The sequence below is a fragment of the Moschus berezovskii genome, chromosome 1, assembly GCF_049115385.1.
Source record: "Moschus berezovskii isolate FMDL1 chromosome 1, NW_MosBer_1.0, whole genome shotgun sequence".
NCBI classification, from domain to species: Eukaryota; Metazoa; Chordata; class Mammalia; order Artiodactyla; family Moschidae; genus Moschus; species Moschus berezovskii.
Window position 1 is genome coordinate 79,721,742 of NC_142460.1, and position 15,886 is coordinate 79,737,627.

The 15,886-nt window shown below is 38.4% G+C and overlaps 1 protein-coding gene and 1 pseudogene across 13 annotated transcripts in view; both read left to right on the plus strand.

The window, feature by feature from the left end:
- Nucleotides 1-15,886, plus strand: part of GRAMD1C (GRAM domain containing 1C) — a 110,882-nt gene that overhangs the window by 23,337 nt on the left and 71,659 nt on the right. For 9 of the 13 annotated variants that reach the window (XM_055427399.2, XM_055427830.2, XM_055427756.2 and 6 more), the window contains one exon: nucleotides 491-575. The exons of the other annotated variants lie outside the window; for them this stretch is intronic. The gene's annotated coding sequence lies outside the window, so the exon portion shown is untranslated. The remainder of the gene's footprint in view (nucleotides 1-490; nucleotides 576-15,886) is intronic. 13 annotated transcript variants of the gene reach the window in all.
- LOC129557972 (elongation factor 1-alpha 1-like) lies at nucleotides 587-9,808 on the plus strand (annotated as a pseudogene).

Consider the following 15,886-nt stretch of genomic DNA (forward strand, 5'->3'; position numbering starts at 1 on the left):
AGCCCTGCTCTGTCAGCCTCACTGCTAGTTTTCATTGCCTTTTCCGCCTTTGCGGAACTACTACACTGACCTAACTTGTGGGGAAGAATGAGTAATGGAAGCAGGCCCAGGAAAGAATGCCTGATGTTCATACCCAGAATCAGTAGATTTTCCTGATGAAATATTTCTCATTTTATTGTATGCCTATGGTCACTTTCCAGTCAATTGAGATGATTGTTTTTGACAGCTTTCCCTCCCCGCTGTATGTTTTATTTTGCAGAATAGTTGCCAAAGTTCTCACTCCATCATCCTGGAAGCATCCTTTGCTTCCTTTTGGTGTTTTTTTTGAAATGTTTATTTTATGTGGTTTTTCATATAAAGACATACGGAATATTGCACGAAAAGGGTATGATTTTAAAGTCCATTTTAATTTTATTTTCTAAGATACTACAATTTAGCTCATTTAGTTATGATTATAATTAAACAGGAAATTAATTTTTTATTGTTGCAGATTTCAATTTCCACCTATAAAGACAGGAATGAAGAGTATAAAAGACAGTTTGCACATCTGCCTGATACAGAGAAGCTGCTAGCAGGTAAAAAATAAAAAAGTCAAGAAGGTACAAAAACTCTTTTACTACCTCATCAAAAGAGAGTTGATGAGTGATAATATTCATAGAATATTTAAGCCTTTATGCTCAGCAGAAACTGTTTTTCAAGATAAACAGCCTCTTATCATCTGTCATCAGACAATATAAAATGAAGTTGTATAGATATATGTGTCATTGACACTGTATCTGGATAGTACAGTTATAGGTGGTTTTAGATTTCTACTTTGTAAATGTCTGTATTTTCCAAATTTTATACAATGAACAGGTTTATTATAGCAGTGAGAAAAAATATAAAAATTGTAAATTTTTTAAAAAGCACATATACATGCTAAAAAATATGGACAAAATATTAACCAAAATTACATACCTATGCAAATTAACTAGAGACCCATCCAAAGGACCATCCCTCTAGATGGGTCTATCATAAAGGAAGTCAGTCCTAAAAATTCATTGGAAGGACTGATGCTGACGCTGAAACTCCAATACTTTGGCCACCTGATATGAAGAACTGACTCCTTGGAAAAGACCCTGATGCTGAGAAAAATTCAAGGCAGGAGGAGAAGGGGATGAGAGGATGAGATGGTTAGATGGCTTCACTGACTCTGTAGAATGAGTTTGAGCAAGCTTTAGGAGTTGGTGATGGACAGGGAGGCCTGGTGTGCTGCAGTTCATGGGGTCACAGAGTCAGACATGACTGAGCGACTGAACTGAACTGATACAAATTAAAATATATAATTGGGATCATTCTGTACAAATGGCTTTAACTTCTTAGATTTAACCACATATTGGATCACTGTCTTCTAAAACAGAATCTTTAACCTTTAATTTTGAAAAACAACTCACTGACATTTCAAATCCACAGTTTCATACTTTATAGGTTAGTTCAATTAATATTTAGTACTCAGTCTGTATCAGAGACCATGATGTTTCTGAAGAACTTGAAGTCTCGTGGAAAAGCATCATATATAAACAAATCACTATGATTCAGGTTATATGAACAGTTTTAGCAAGGTACAGAAGTATTATCTGGAAATAAAAATTTAGTGTGTACCACAGTATCCTTCTAACTGATCTCTCTCCTTGTCTTACATGCCTTCATTCTGTTCAGGGCTATAGGTATAGTGGTTTTTCTAAGATGCACATCTGATCAGTTTAAAACCCTTTATGAGTGGTATTCCAATGACCTTAGAATAAAGATTGACTGCCTTTCTATGTGGCCTTTTGTATATGTTAATTATACATAAAGGGGACTCTTTATCAAGTTCCCTTCAGTCTCTAGTCTTTTTTGAAGTCAGCTTTCAGTACTCTTGCCTGGAAAATTCGATGGACTGAGGAGCCTAGTAGATTACAGTCCATGAGGTCACAAAGAGTTGGACATGACTGAGCGACTTCACTTTCACTTTTCTTTGTATATGTCATTTCCTTTTGTTTTGGGGCTTTTTTACTTCATTTTACCTAGAACTGTTTTCCCTCTTCTATACCTGATTGTCTTTTATTTATGTATTTTAAAATATATATTAATGTATTATGTCTATTTGCATATATATTTTGTTTACATATTTCTCATTTAGTCATGCCTTTACTGTAAGTTTGACTGGGCTGGCACCAGAGTAACAGTAGTAGTAGTAATAGTTAAAATGTGGAAACACTGAGCCCCCCAAGTGACTCCTCATACCTTAGCTCTCCTGGCTTCTCTTGTAGGATTCCCAGGACCTTCTCATAATCCAGCAATGAAAGGTTTTATATCTGATATAGAAAGGTCCTGATGCAGCACGGTGACCAGTGTTATTATTGTAACTATCGCCTCTGGATAGATACCCCCAGTATATACTCTTGTAGTGCCCTTCACAATCCTCAGAGTCCCTTGGACTGCAAGGAGATCAAACCCGTCCATCCTAAAGGAAATCAGTCCTGAATATTCATTGGAAGAACTGATACTGAAGCTGAAGCTCCAATACTTTGGCCACCTGATGGGAAGAACTGACTCATTGGAAAAGACCCTGATGCTGGGAAGGATCAAGGCAGGAGGAGAAGAGACAACAGAGCATGAGATGGTTGGTTGGTATCACCGACTCAATGGACGTGAGTTTGAGCAAGCTCCCGGAGTTGGTGATGGACAGGGAAGCCTGGTGTGCTGCAGTCCATGAGATCACAAAGAGTCATATACAACTGAGTGACTGAACTGAACTATTCATATTATTGGGCTTCCCAGCTGGTGCTAGTGGTAAAGAACCCACCTGCTAATGCAGGAGACATCAGAGGTTAAATCCCTGGGTCAGGAAGATTCCCTGGAGGAGGGCATGGCAACCCACTGCAGTATTCTTGCCTGGAGAATTCTATGGATAGAGGAGTCTGGCGGGCTGCAGTCCATGGGATCACAAAGAGTTGGATATGACTGTGATCAACACTTTCACTTTTATCTATATTATTTGCTATTGTAACTCTAGTACAAAGGTCAGTATTTGACATGTAATAATGGGTACCCAGTGATTGAATGGATGGTTGATGGATAGAGAAATGAGTGGGTAAATGAATTATCAGTGTCACTTAAAATCAGCAGAATAGATGAGCTCAACCACAGATAACATACAGAGTTAAGGTAACACTAACAAAAGAATCATGGTATCAGGAGAAGAAAATCCAGTAAAACTCAAATTTAGAAGGAAAGGTCAAATAATGTGTGAAGATCAAGAAGAAAGTAGTATCACAGTATTTTTGGGTACAAAGAATTATTAAGAATCATAATAGTTTTAACAGTGTGAAATACAGTTGAACTAAGTGAAAATAAAAATTTGTGAAGTTGATTTAAAATAACTATATAGAGGAAATATACAGTGTTAAATGAACATTTTAAAAAATGAAAAGAAAATAGAATCAATAACCTAATGTTATACCTAATAAATCTATAAAAGAAGAGGAAATTAAACCTAAAGCTACCAAAGGGAAAGAAATTATAAAGACTAGAGCATAAATTAATGAAATTGAAAACAGAGGAAAAAGTAGAGAAAATCAATGAAGCTAAAGCTGGTTCTCTGAAAAAATTGATAAAATTGATAGGCTGAGAATCTGGTTAACCAAGAGAAATGATAGGTGACATGTATTACCAATATCAGCAGTGGAAGAGGGTTCATCACTACTGATCCCCTGAATGTTAAAAGGATAATAAAGAAATATTATCCTGTGAACAACTCTATGCCCATAATACAATAATTTATATAAAATAAACCAATTTCTTGAAAAACACAAACTACCAAACCTCACTCAAGAAGAAACATATAGCTGGAGTAGTTCTATACCTATTAAAGAAATTGAATTTGTAGTTAAGGACCTTCCATAAAAAGAAAACTCAATGTAGACAGTTTCAGTGGTGAATTCTATCAACCACTTATGTAAGAGATAGTATCATTCCTTCCAGAAATTAAGAAGGATCACTTCCCAACTCATTTTATGAGACTAGTATTAGCAAAATACCAAAACCAGACAGAAATATTCTAGGAAAAGACCAATATCTGTCATAAACATAGAAATAAAGAGTTGAAACAAAATATTAGCATATGAGATTCAGCAATTTATAAAAGAGATTATGGATTATGACCAAGTGAGGTTCATTCCAGGAATGCATGGCTGGTTCAGCATGTTAAAAAAAAGAAAAATCAATCAATATATTTTATCATCTTAGACCAAATATGAAAAACCATGTAATCATCTCAATAGATTCAGAAAAAGTATTTGACAGAATTCAACATTCTTTCATAATAAATCTCTCAGCAAGTTAGAAATAGAATTTATTTTACTTCCTTAGAAGAAACTATGAAAAACCTCCAACAAACATTGTACTTAATGATGAGAGACTGAATGCCTTCCACCTAAAATTAGAAACTAGGTAAAAGTGTCTTCTCTCACTATTCTTATTCAACATTTTATTAGAAGTTTAAGTGCAGTAAGTGCAGGAGACTTGAAATAAAAGGCATATAGATTAGGAGTATAGGAAATAGAAACTAACTTTATTGCCAATAGACGTGATTATTCATTTAGAAAATCTCAGATAATCTACAAAAACTTCTAGATTTAATGAGTGAATTTAGTGGTGTCTCGGTGGTAAACAATCTGCCTGCCAGTGAAGGAGATGCAGATTTGATCCCTGGCTCGGGAAGATCCTCTGGAGAAGGAAACGGGAACCACTCCAGTGTTCTTGCCTATGAAATCCCATAAACAGAGGAGCTTGGCAGGCTACAGTCCATAGGGTCACAGAAGAGTTGGACATGACTTAGCGACTAAATAACAATGATAACAGAATTGAAAATCATTTTGAAGCTAAAAGAAACATTTATATACACTAGCAAAGAACAATTGGAATTGAAATTTTAAAAATAACATTTACATCAGAACTTCCTAATAATGAAGTATGTAGGTATAAATCTAACAAATATGTAGGCTCTATATGCTAACATATGTAACACATGAACAAAAGAAGTCTAAATAAATGTTTATAGATTGGAAGACTCAATATTGTTGAGGTCTCAGTTCTCTCAGATGAAAAATTCCAGAATACTTTTTCACAGATGAAGAAATAGACAAACTGATTTTAAAATTTGTATGGAAAAAACAAAGGATTTAGAATAGCCAAAATAATTCTGAAAAAGAAGAACAAAGTTGGAAGACATACATTACTCAATTTCAAGACTTACTATGAATCTATAGTAATCAAGATAGTCTGAGATTTGCCAAGGATAGACATTTAGATAAATGGAACAGAAAATAGCTCAGATATAAATTCATACAAATATTGGGAACTCATTTTTGACAAAGGTGCAAATTCAAAGATAATTTAATGGAGAAAAGTTCGTCTTCAACAAATGGTACTGGAACAATTAGATGTCCATATGCAGAAAAATGGATGAACCTTGATGCAGAACTCACACTATTTACAGAAATTACCTCAAAATGGATCATAGAACTAAATGTAAAACTGTAGAATTTGTAGAAGAAAACATCTGGGTTTTTTCCCTAGAGGAAATCTCTGTTTGAATTTGATGATGAATCTTTAGATGTAACACCAATAGCGTGATTCATACAAGAAAGAATCGATAAGTTGTACTTTATCAAAATTAAAATCTTTTGCTATGCAAAAGATCCATTTTAGAGGGGGAAAATGTAAGACACAAACAGGGAGAAAATAGTTGTTAATCACATATCTGATTAAAAAAACAAACATACACGTCTATCCGCAATAGAAACTATTCTTAACAGTAAGAACACAAACAACCCTATTAAAAAATGGGCAGATTAACTTTTTCTCAATGGGTTTGCCGCCAGGACACAGGTGTCATGAAAACCACCATTAAACCTAAGCAAAAATGGGAGAGGAAAAGACCCACATCAGCATTGTTGTCATTGGGCGCATAGATTCAGGGAAGTCTACCACGACTGGCCATCTGATCTACAAATGTGGCAGGGTCGACAAGAACAATTGAAAAGTTCAAGAAGGAGGCTGCCAAGATGGAAAAGGGCTCCTTCAAGTATGCCTGGGTCTTGGACAAACTGAAAGCTGAATGTGAGCATGGTGTCACCATTGATATCTCCCTGTGGAAATTTGAGACCAGCAAGTACTGGTCTCAGTACAGTGCTTGTATGTGTTACCATCACATACAAATGTGATGTGATGTGTTACCATCGTTGATGCCCCAGGACACAGAGACTTCATCAAAAACAGGCACATCCCAGGCTGACTGTTCTGTCCTGATTGTTACTGCTGGTGTTGGTGAATTTGAAGCTGGTATCTCCAAGAACGGGCAGACCCGTGAGCATGCCCTTCTGGCTTACTCTCTGGGTGTGAAACAATTAATTGTTGGAGTTAACAAAATGGATTCCACTGAGCCACCCTACAACCAGAAGAGATAGGAGGAAATTGTTAAGGAAGTCAGCACCTACATTAAGAAAATTGGCTACAACCCTGACACAGTAGCATTTGTGCCAATTTCTGGCTGGAATGGTGACAACATACTGGAGCCAAGTGCTAACCTGCCATGGTTCAAGGGATGGAAAGTCACTCGTAAGGATGGCAATGCCAGTGGAACCACCCTGCTTGAAGCCCTGGGTTTGTCTTGCCACCAACTCACCCAACTGACAAACCCTTGTATTTGCCCCTCCAGGATGTCTATAAAATTGGTGGTATCAGTACTGTCCCTGTGGGTTGGGTGGAGACTGGTGTTCTCAAACCTGGCATGGTGGTCACCTTTGCTCCAGTCAATGTGGCAACTGAAGTGAAGTCTGTAGAAATGCACCATGAAGCATTGAGTGAAGCCCCTCCTGGGGACAGTGGGCTTCAATGTCAAGAAGGTGTCTGTCAAAGATGTCCGTCGTGGCAGTGTGACTGCTGACAGCAAAAATGACCCACCAATGGAAGCAGCTGGCTTCACAGCTCAGGTGATTATTTGGACCATCCAGGCCAAATCAGTGCTGGATATGCACCTGTGCTGGATTGTCACACAGCTCATGTTGCTTGCAAGTTTGCTGAGCAGAAGGAGAAGATTGACCATCATTTTGGGAAAAAGCTGGAAGATGGCCCTAAATTCTTAAAATGTGGTGATGCTGCCATCGTTGATATGGTTCCTGGCAAGCCTGTGTGTGTCGAGAGCTTCTCTGACTATCCTCCCCAGGGCCGTTTTGCTGTGAGTGACATGAGATAGACAGTCGCTGTGGGTGTCATTAAAGCAGTGGACAAGAAGGCAGCTGGAGCTGGCAAGGTCACCAAGTCTGCCCAGAAAGCTCAGAAGTCTAAATGAATATTATCCCCAATACCTGCCACCCCAGTATTAATCAGTGTTGGAAGAACGGTCTCAGAACTGTTTGCCTCAATTGGCCATTTAAGTTTAGTAGTAAAAGACTGGTTAATGACAACAATGCATCATAAAACCTTCAGAAGGAAAGGAGAATGTTTTTGTGGTCCATATGTTTTATGTGTGGCAGTTTAAGTTATTTGTTTGTAAAATCAGTACTTTTCAATGAAAACAACTTGACCAAAAATCTGTCACAGAATTTGAGACCCATTTAAAAAAAGTTTAGTGAGAAAAAAAAAAAAAAAAACAACGGGCAGATTCTTTACCAAAGGAGATATATGGATGGCAAATAAGCATATGAAAAATTGCACACTATCATAGGAAAGTACAGATTAAAGCACAATTAAATAAATGACATATCTAACAGAATTGCTAAAATTAAACACTGAAACAATGGACAACACCAAATGATGATGAGGCCGCAAAGATATAAGACTCCACTGTGTTGGAAGATTTGGGTGAGTGTGACTGACCTCCACCACAGAGAGCTCACCAGTCATTTACCTGATACTGGTCCCTATTCCAGCTGTCACTCTTTGTGATTCTCAGTGTGGAGTCTCTCTGGAGTGGCATAGCTTCAGCCTTCTCTTGTGTATTTTTTGAGCTGAGACTTTCTCCACACTGTGGCTTATCCATTAGTGTCCACTTTCTGTCTCTTAAAATTTAATCAAAACTTCTAGTCAGCCAATGTACCCATTCTGTCTACCCCTCAGCATTGCAAAAGGAACAGAACTAGACACTCGTGTCAACTTAGACCAGAAGTTCCATGGACTAGATTTGTTCTATTGTACTATTCACACTTCTAAATATGATCGTTGCTTTGAATGTATTCTCTTGGGAGAATGTATACTTCTTATTGTGACATCATTGCTCAAAACATTTTTTAATGCCTCTGATTAAATGAGTGAACAAGGTAGATTTTTACCCTAGAAAATGTTGCACTGGGGAAATATAATTAAAAACAAAATATCCTACCCACCCAGAAAACCTCTCTACAAAAGTAAAAGAGAAAGAAAACACTTGGTTTTATTATTGAAGAAGCATTAAATTAGAATGTGATGGAGAAGGCAATGGCAACCCACTCCAGTGTTCTTGCCTGGAGAATCCCAGGGACGGGGGAGCCTGGTGGGCTCCCATCTATGGGGTCACACAGAGTCAGACATGACTGAAGTGACTTAGCAGCAGCAGTAGAATGTGATGGACATCACAAGCAATCTGCAAAAGAGATTGTGAAGGCAGAAAGAAATCTCCTCTTTTTATGTAGGCAGGCAGATACAACCATTACACATATTCTAAAGATAAGTATTAACTAGCCCTCAAGTTAGAAGACTTGACAGCACCATATGTCATATCAGTTTATCCTAAATTAATCTGGTAATTGGGGCAGCTGTGTTAGCTAATTGGCTTTATCCAAAGGAAAAATAAACTCACTTCTTAAAGACAGGAGTTAGTTTGCAACTTGAATCAAGGCACCCATGGAAATTACCCACTCAGAGAAACTAGGAGATGGGGTCTTATCATCCCTCTTGTTTACATTTGAAAGAGGTGTCTCCCAGGTCCTGGAGGAAACATCAGGGTTATAAAACTGGCAAGAGGCTTATTTTGCTTTTAAAAAGATTCACATCTCACAGGTGCAGAGAAAGAATTTACAAGCTTTCTAAGGAAAATGCTCTAAAGAGAGGAGGGGGATCTCTTTCCCTTTTTTTTTCACCGGAGAAAATTAATTTTTTCTTTTTCATCTTTTGCATCTGCCCTTATAGTTTGCTCAGGTAAAAAGCAAAGGAACAAAAAAACAAAAAACCAGCAATGTAAAGTATAAAAAAATGCGAATGGTTATCTTTTGTAAGTTTATGTGCAAAATTATAATAGAAAGCAATCCTAAAAATGTTGTTCCAAAGAGTCTTACTTAAGCAATATCAACTTTCTTGGATTCCCAAAGATGATTGTGAGGTAGGAGATAGATGGACTTCAGATTGGAAACTTACAATCAGCCACCCTTCTGCTTTCATTTCTTGAGATAAGAGATAGTTGGGCTTCCGTTGAGGAATTTACAACTAATAAAAACAGAGTAAATAGTCAGTCTTTGTCTCTTACCTCAAGGGAATAATCATGGCAAGGACGAAGAAAGGACAAAACCCTGTTTGATGAGGGAGACACTGCACGTGCGCAGAAAGGCTCCTTGGAGTAAAAAGTCAGAGGATAATCCGAGACTCAATGAGTCATGCTCCTCCCAGAAGCATTCACTTCGAGATCCATCTTGGCTAGGGTGTGCGTGTACACCGCAGGGAGGGTCCTGAGACAAGTTAACCAGGTGGCACAAAGCAGGGTGACTGGCCTGAGGGAAGACCAAGGCCCGGAAGACTGCGCCTTGTTAAAGGATTTTTTGGCCACTTCACGCGAAGAGTTGACTCACTGGAAAAGACTGTGATGCTGGGAGGGATTGGGGGCGGGAGGAGAAGGGGATGACAGAGAATGAGATGGCTGGATGGCATCACCGACTCGATGGAAATGAGTCTGAGTGAACTCCGGGAGTTGGTGATGGACAGGGAGGCCTGGCGTGCTGTGAGTCATGGGGTCGCAGAGAGTCGGACACGACTGAGCGACTGAACTGAACTGAACTGACTGAAACTTAACCCAAAGGCGCGACTTTCTTTCTGAGCTAGCCCACGCGCCTTTCCGCATATACTTTTCAATAAACTTTTTACATTACTCTTTCCGCCTCGTTGCCTGAATTCGTTCTTGACTAGGCAGGTAAGACTAGGGACCTTAGCCCTAACTGCTGGCTCCTGTGGCCCAGTGGTTAGGACTCCTGGTCTTGGAAATTAGAAGCCTGCTTCCAGCTACCTTTTGCTGCTGCTTGCTGCAAGCTGCCACTTACTGCAAGCTGCCACTTACTGCTACTCGCGTCTGAAATCAATTGCTGCTAGAAAAGAATACTTTGGGATGTGTATTTCCTGTCATTATTGTTTAAAAAACACATTCTCTAATTCATCATCATCTCCCTTACAGAACTATGCCTAAATTCTTCTGTAAAATTAAATAGTACATCTTGTTCGTTTGAAAATGGGTGTGCTACTTATTGTGCAAGCTTACTCTGGGAGTATATAGTGCTGATTCACTCCATCTGTATTCCTGTTAACACTTTTCACATATTTCCACTGTATCCTTTGTTATATTTTAGTTATTAAAGTAAATCTTTAGGTGTTGGAGCCATTCACTTGACTTAAATTGATCAAGTAAAAACTAGTAAGTTGATGTTAATACATGCATCAAAGTGACCTGTGCTGCTTGGTTAATTTACTTAACTTTATTTAAATTTTCTAATAACCAATTATAAAGTTATAAAAGGGACTTCCCTAATGGCTCAGCGATAAAGAATTCATCTGCAATGCAAGAGAGGCAGGAGATGCAGGTTTGATTCCTGTGTCAGGAAGTTCCTCTCAAGAAGGAAATGGCAGCCCACTGTAGTATTATTACCTGGAAAATCCCATGGACAGAGGAACCTGGCAGGCTACAGTCCATGGAATCACACAGAGTTGGACACAACTGAGCACGCGCACGCACACACACACACACAGAGTTATGAATACATAAAACAATTTTTGACAAACATTATTCAACTGTAGATGAATCAGATTGTTAATATGACTCAAGTCAGGTAGAAGATTGCCTTCTGAAGTGCCAGTTAGTGTTGTGGTACAGTTTGTTAATCAGTAGGGAAACTGGGAGGGAAAAAGGTAAAATCCCTTTGCTTTTTAAAAATTTTTTGTCCATTTCTTGTCTGGGACTTATTGCTAGGAAGCCATCTAATAAAAAAAAACAACTTTAGTGAGGTAGGAGTTTATTACAATAAAACATACCTGTTTTAGAGAGATTGTTTTTAAAAACCACTGGAAAAAACCTGTCAATCTATATCAAATAGTCTTCAGTTAAAATGTTAGCATAGCTTTGAATAGAATTAATGTAAAATAGAGCTGCTGCTGCTGCTAAGTTGCTTCAGTCGTGTCCAACTCTGTGTGACCCCATGGACTGCAGCCTACCAGGCTCCTCCGCCCATGGGATTTTCCAGGCAAGAGTACTGGAGTGGGGTGCCATTGCCTTCTAAAGTAAAATAGGGCAGCGGTTCTCAAATTGTGGTTCACAGACTAGCAACATTGACGTCAGCTGGGACCTTGCTAGATGTGCAGACTCTTCCCCCAGCCCAGACGTAGTTAATCTGAAGCTTGGGGAGGGGCCTGGCAATCTGTGTTGTGATCAATCTACCAGGTATGTCTTTTTTTAATATATAATTAAAAAAATTTTTTTTGAACTTTTTGTTTTATATTGGAGAGAATCCGACTGCAGTTCAGGAGATACGGATTCGATCCCTGGGTCGGGAAGATCTTCTGGAGGAGGACATGGCAACCCCTCCAGTATTCTTGCCTAAGAAATCCCACGGACAGAGGAGCCTGGCAGGCTACAGTCCATGGAGTCGCAAAAGAGTTGGATACAACTTAGCGATTAAACAACAGCCGATTAACAATGTTGTAATAGTTTTAGGTGGACAGCAAAGGGACTCATCCATACATATACATGTATCCATTCTCCCCACAAACGCCCTTTCCACAGACTGTCATTTTATATTGAGCAGAGTTTCCTGTGCTATACAGTAGGACTTTGTTCTACCACATATTTCTGATCTGATATTTGAGAAGAACTGAATTAATAAAATGTTTCGGTGGTTTAGATAAAAGTTTCAGAATACCTCAAGATGACCTTTAACCCCATCCCTGTTTTAGAGATGCATACTAGTCAATGAGTAACTTAACCTGCTTAATTATTTACAAGGATTTTTTCTTTTTTCGTTTGGTGGTGTCTCAGTTCTGTTTTGTTGAAGGAAGCACTGTGAAAGACTTGAGTTCCTTTGTTAAATTTTTAGTATTTGCTTAGAAATTTAACATGAGCAAATTTAAATATCTTGGGGGTTATAACCTCAATAATTTTTTCCTAAAATTACTAGTCACTTAATATCATTTAAAAATATATCAATTAAGCTAAATCTCCTCATCGCAGCTCTTTATATCTTATATTATTAATAATTTAGCAATGCTATTTACATTAGCCACAGAGCCATGTCTTAATCTTAGAGGTGTGGTGTTAACTTACTGATGTGAAAGTGAAAGTCACTCATCATGTTCCACTCTTTGTGACCCCATGGACTATACAATCCATGGAATTCTCCAGGCCAGAATATTGGAGTGGGTAGTAGGCAGTGGCATTTATCAGAGCCCTCTTGATTTTGCTGGATTTTAGTGCTGAGTTAGAAAGGACCAAATCTGAAGCTAAACTTAAAATGTGTAAAATTTATAGAGTCATCCTCACTCCCTCCCTCACCCTCATCCAACATCTAATTAATTACCAATTTCCTATCCATGTGTGTGTGCAAAGTCGCTTCAGTTGTGTCTGACTCTTGGTGATCCTATAGACTGTAGCCTACCAGGCTCCTCTGTCCACGGGATTCTCTAGACACGAATACAGGAATGGGTTTCTGTGCCCTCTTCCAAGAGATCTTCCTGACCCAGGGATTGAACCCGTGTTTCTTGTGTCTCCTGCACTGGCAAGTGAGTTCTTTACCTCTAGTGCCATCTGGGAAGCCCCAGTCGGTACTACCTCTTAAATATCCCTGACTCTAACTACTTCTTTCTCTAGTACTGCCATCTTTTGGTCTGAGCCACCATCAGTTTCCCCCTGGATTTCCTAATGATTTATTTAAATCCATTCTCACAGTGTGAATTATTTGGTGTTTAAGAACATACATCTGATTATGTTCCTTCTACTTGATACTCACTGATGGCTTTTCAAAAAGTCCACAGTCTGCCATGGCCTGTGAGACCTTACATGATCCAGCTTCTCCAGTTTCTCTAGCAAGAGATCTATCTTTGTATAGTTCCTTAAAGGTATTGTTTCTGTCTACCACAGGACCTTTGCACATCGTATTCCCTCATGGTCCAGCTGACCCTTTATTGATCTTTGCTGCTGCTGCTGCTGCTAAGTCACTTCAGTTGTGTCCGACTCTGTGTGACCCCATAGATGGAAGCCCACTAGGCTCCCCTGTCCCTGGGATTCTCCAGGCAAGAACACTGGAGTGGGTTGCCATTTCTCTCTCCAATGTGTGAAAGTGAAAAGTGAAAGTGAAGTCGCTCAGTTGTGTCCGACCCTTAGCAACCCCACGGACTGCAGCCTAGCAGGCTCCTCCATCCATGGGATTTTCTAGGCAAGAGTACTGGAGTGGCTTGCCATTGCCTTCTCCGTTATTGATCTTTAGATTTCAGTTTAAAAGTCACTTTTTCTGGAGAATTTTTCTATATGTATTCTCCCTTCCCCATATCCCACACCTCTATGCTCCTGTTGTACACTCTCAGCTTTCTCCACACTTTGGTCATTAGGCTTATTTTTCTGTTTATTGTATACCTTTTCCACTAGACAGCATTCCACAAGGGCAAGTTTTATTTCTCGTAACCCTCAGTTCAGTTCAGTTCAGTTCAGTCGCTCAGTCGTGTCCGACTCTTTGCGACCCCATGAATCACAGCACGCCAGGCCTCCCTGTCCATCACCAACTCCCGGAGTTCACTCAAACTCATGTCCATCGAGTCGGTGATGCCATCCAGCCATCTCATTCTCTGTCGTCCCCGTCTCCTACCCCCAATCCCTCCTAGCATCAGACTCTTTTCCAGTGAGTCAACTTGTAACGCTAGTGACTAGCAAAATTTCTGGTGTGTGGTGCTCAAAGTATAGGAAGAAGGGAATTAATGAATGAATGAACTAATGAACAAAGTGATGACTTTCCATGGTTAAAGTAGTATGAGATTGGTGAAGTTGGCACTGTTTTTAGTTACTAAGCTGTTCCTTATTTCTTGTGTATGTAGATTATGCTTGTGCTCTTCAGAGGGACATGTTGCTTCAGGGATGACTCTACCGTTCAGAAAACTGTCTGTGTTTCTATAGCAACATCTTCAGATGGGAAACTACAGTAAGACATGTTTTCATTAGATTTGCTGATATAAATAATTGCATAGACAGAAATGTGTATACAGTGCTCCTAAAAACAGTGTACTTTAGATTTCAAAGTAAGTTGATATATATTTATCTATATTTGTACACATCTAAATTTATTTATGTGTAGTATAAGTGTGTAATGTATTTTTCTTAATACATCGAGCTCCATTTGTATATATTTAATATAGTTGGGACAGAGATTTCAGGTTGAAAAAATCTTGAACGCACCTCCTTTTGGCTGCCAAAAGCATGTCTTATGTGACGGACTGAGTTTTGTTTGTGTCTCTGTGTGTTTTAACATGGAACATAAACACTTACATGTCTTTTTACACTTTATCCTAATATTAGATAATAGGAGCTGATGGGGGAAATTACTGAAGGAAAGAATGTCTGTTCACCATGTTTTCCTCCGAGAATGCAAACGTGCTTATTAACTCCTTCAGGTTTTTAATCTGAATATTCTGGACCAGGTTGATGTAATACTTGATATTTTGTGTTGTGTATGTTTCTGAGAAATTTGTTTTGTAGCTTTTCATTATTTTTTTGTATGTTTAGATTTCTATTGCTTTAAAGAACATAACCTTCATAACCAAGGAGAAAACTGCTCGACTTATCCCACAGGCTATCCAGATCGTTACAGAGGGTGAAAAGGTGAAAAACTACTTTTGCCTTATTACATAATGTGAAGAAAATTTGCCTCATACTTATCATCAGAGTTGGGAATATAAGCAGTTCTTGGAGTGAGGAGTATCTGATAGAGATACACTGTATTTAATACTAGATTTCTGTATACTTAAATACTGATTTTTGATTGACTTTAAATAACTGCTCAAATTTTTTGTAGTTTATTATTTATAGAAAAGTTTCTCTCATATTTTTCATTTCTTAATTATAAGAGGTAGGTGGGATAAACCTTAGCAAAACATCCTTATTATTTCTAAATACTCTAATTGTTATATGATTGTTGTTTAGTCAGTAATACCTTCACAGTATCAACTAATAAAAGTGAACAGTTCTGGTGAACAGAGATTTGATAGCATATAAATAAGGACATAATCATTACAACCTTTTTTGAGAATGGCACTTTGCTTTAGCTGCCATCATTTTTATTATGCACCTACAATATCCATCAGTTCTTGGTACGAAGAATCTTTCTCTACTCACCTGGAAAATTAATTAAAATCTCTGTATGTAACTTTAGAAGCAAAATGCTGAGAAAGAAAAAGAAGAAGGAAAAAGGAAATCATGACAGGGGATGAAGGAGAAGAAGGAAGGAAGGAAACAGGGAAGGAAATGAAAGAGAAAAGAGGCAGTAGAGCAGGGGACAGGGGAGACAAATAGATTTAATCATTATAATGATACTTTTTAATCTTGTAAAGTTTCTTTCACGGGCACTTTTCATTTTAAACAGTCTCATCATTA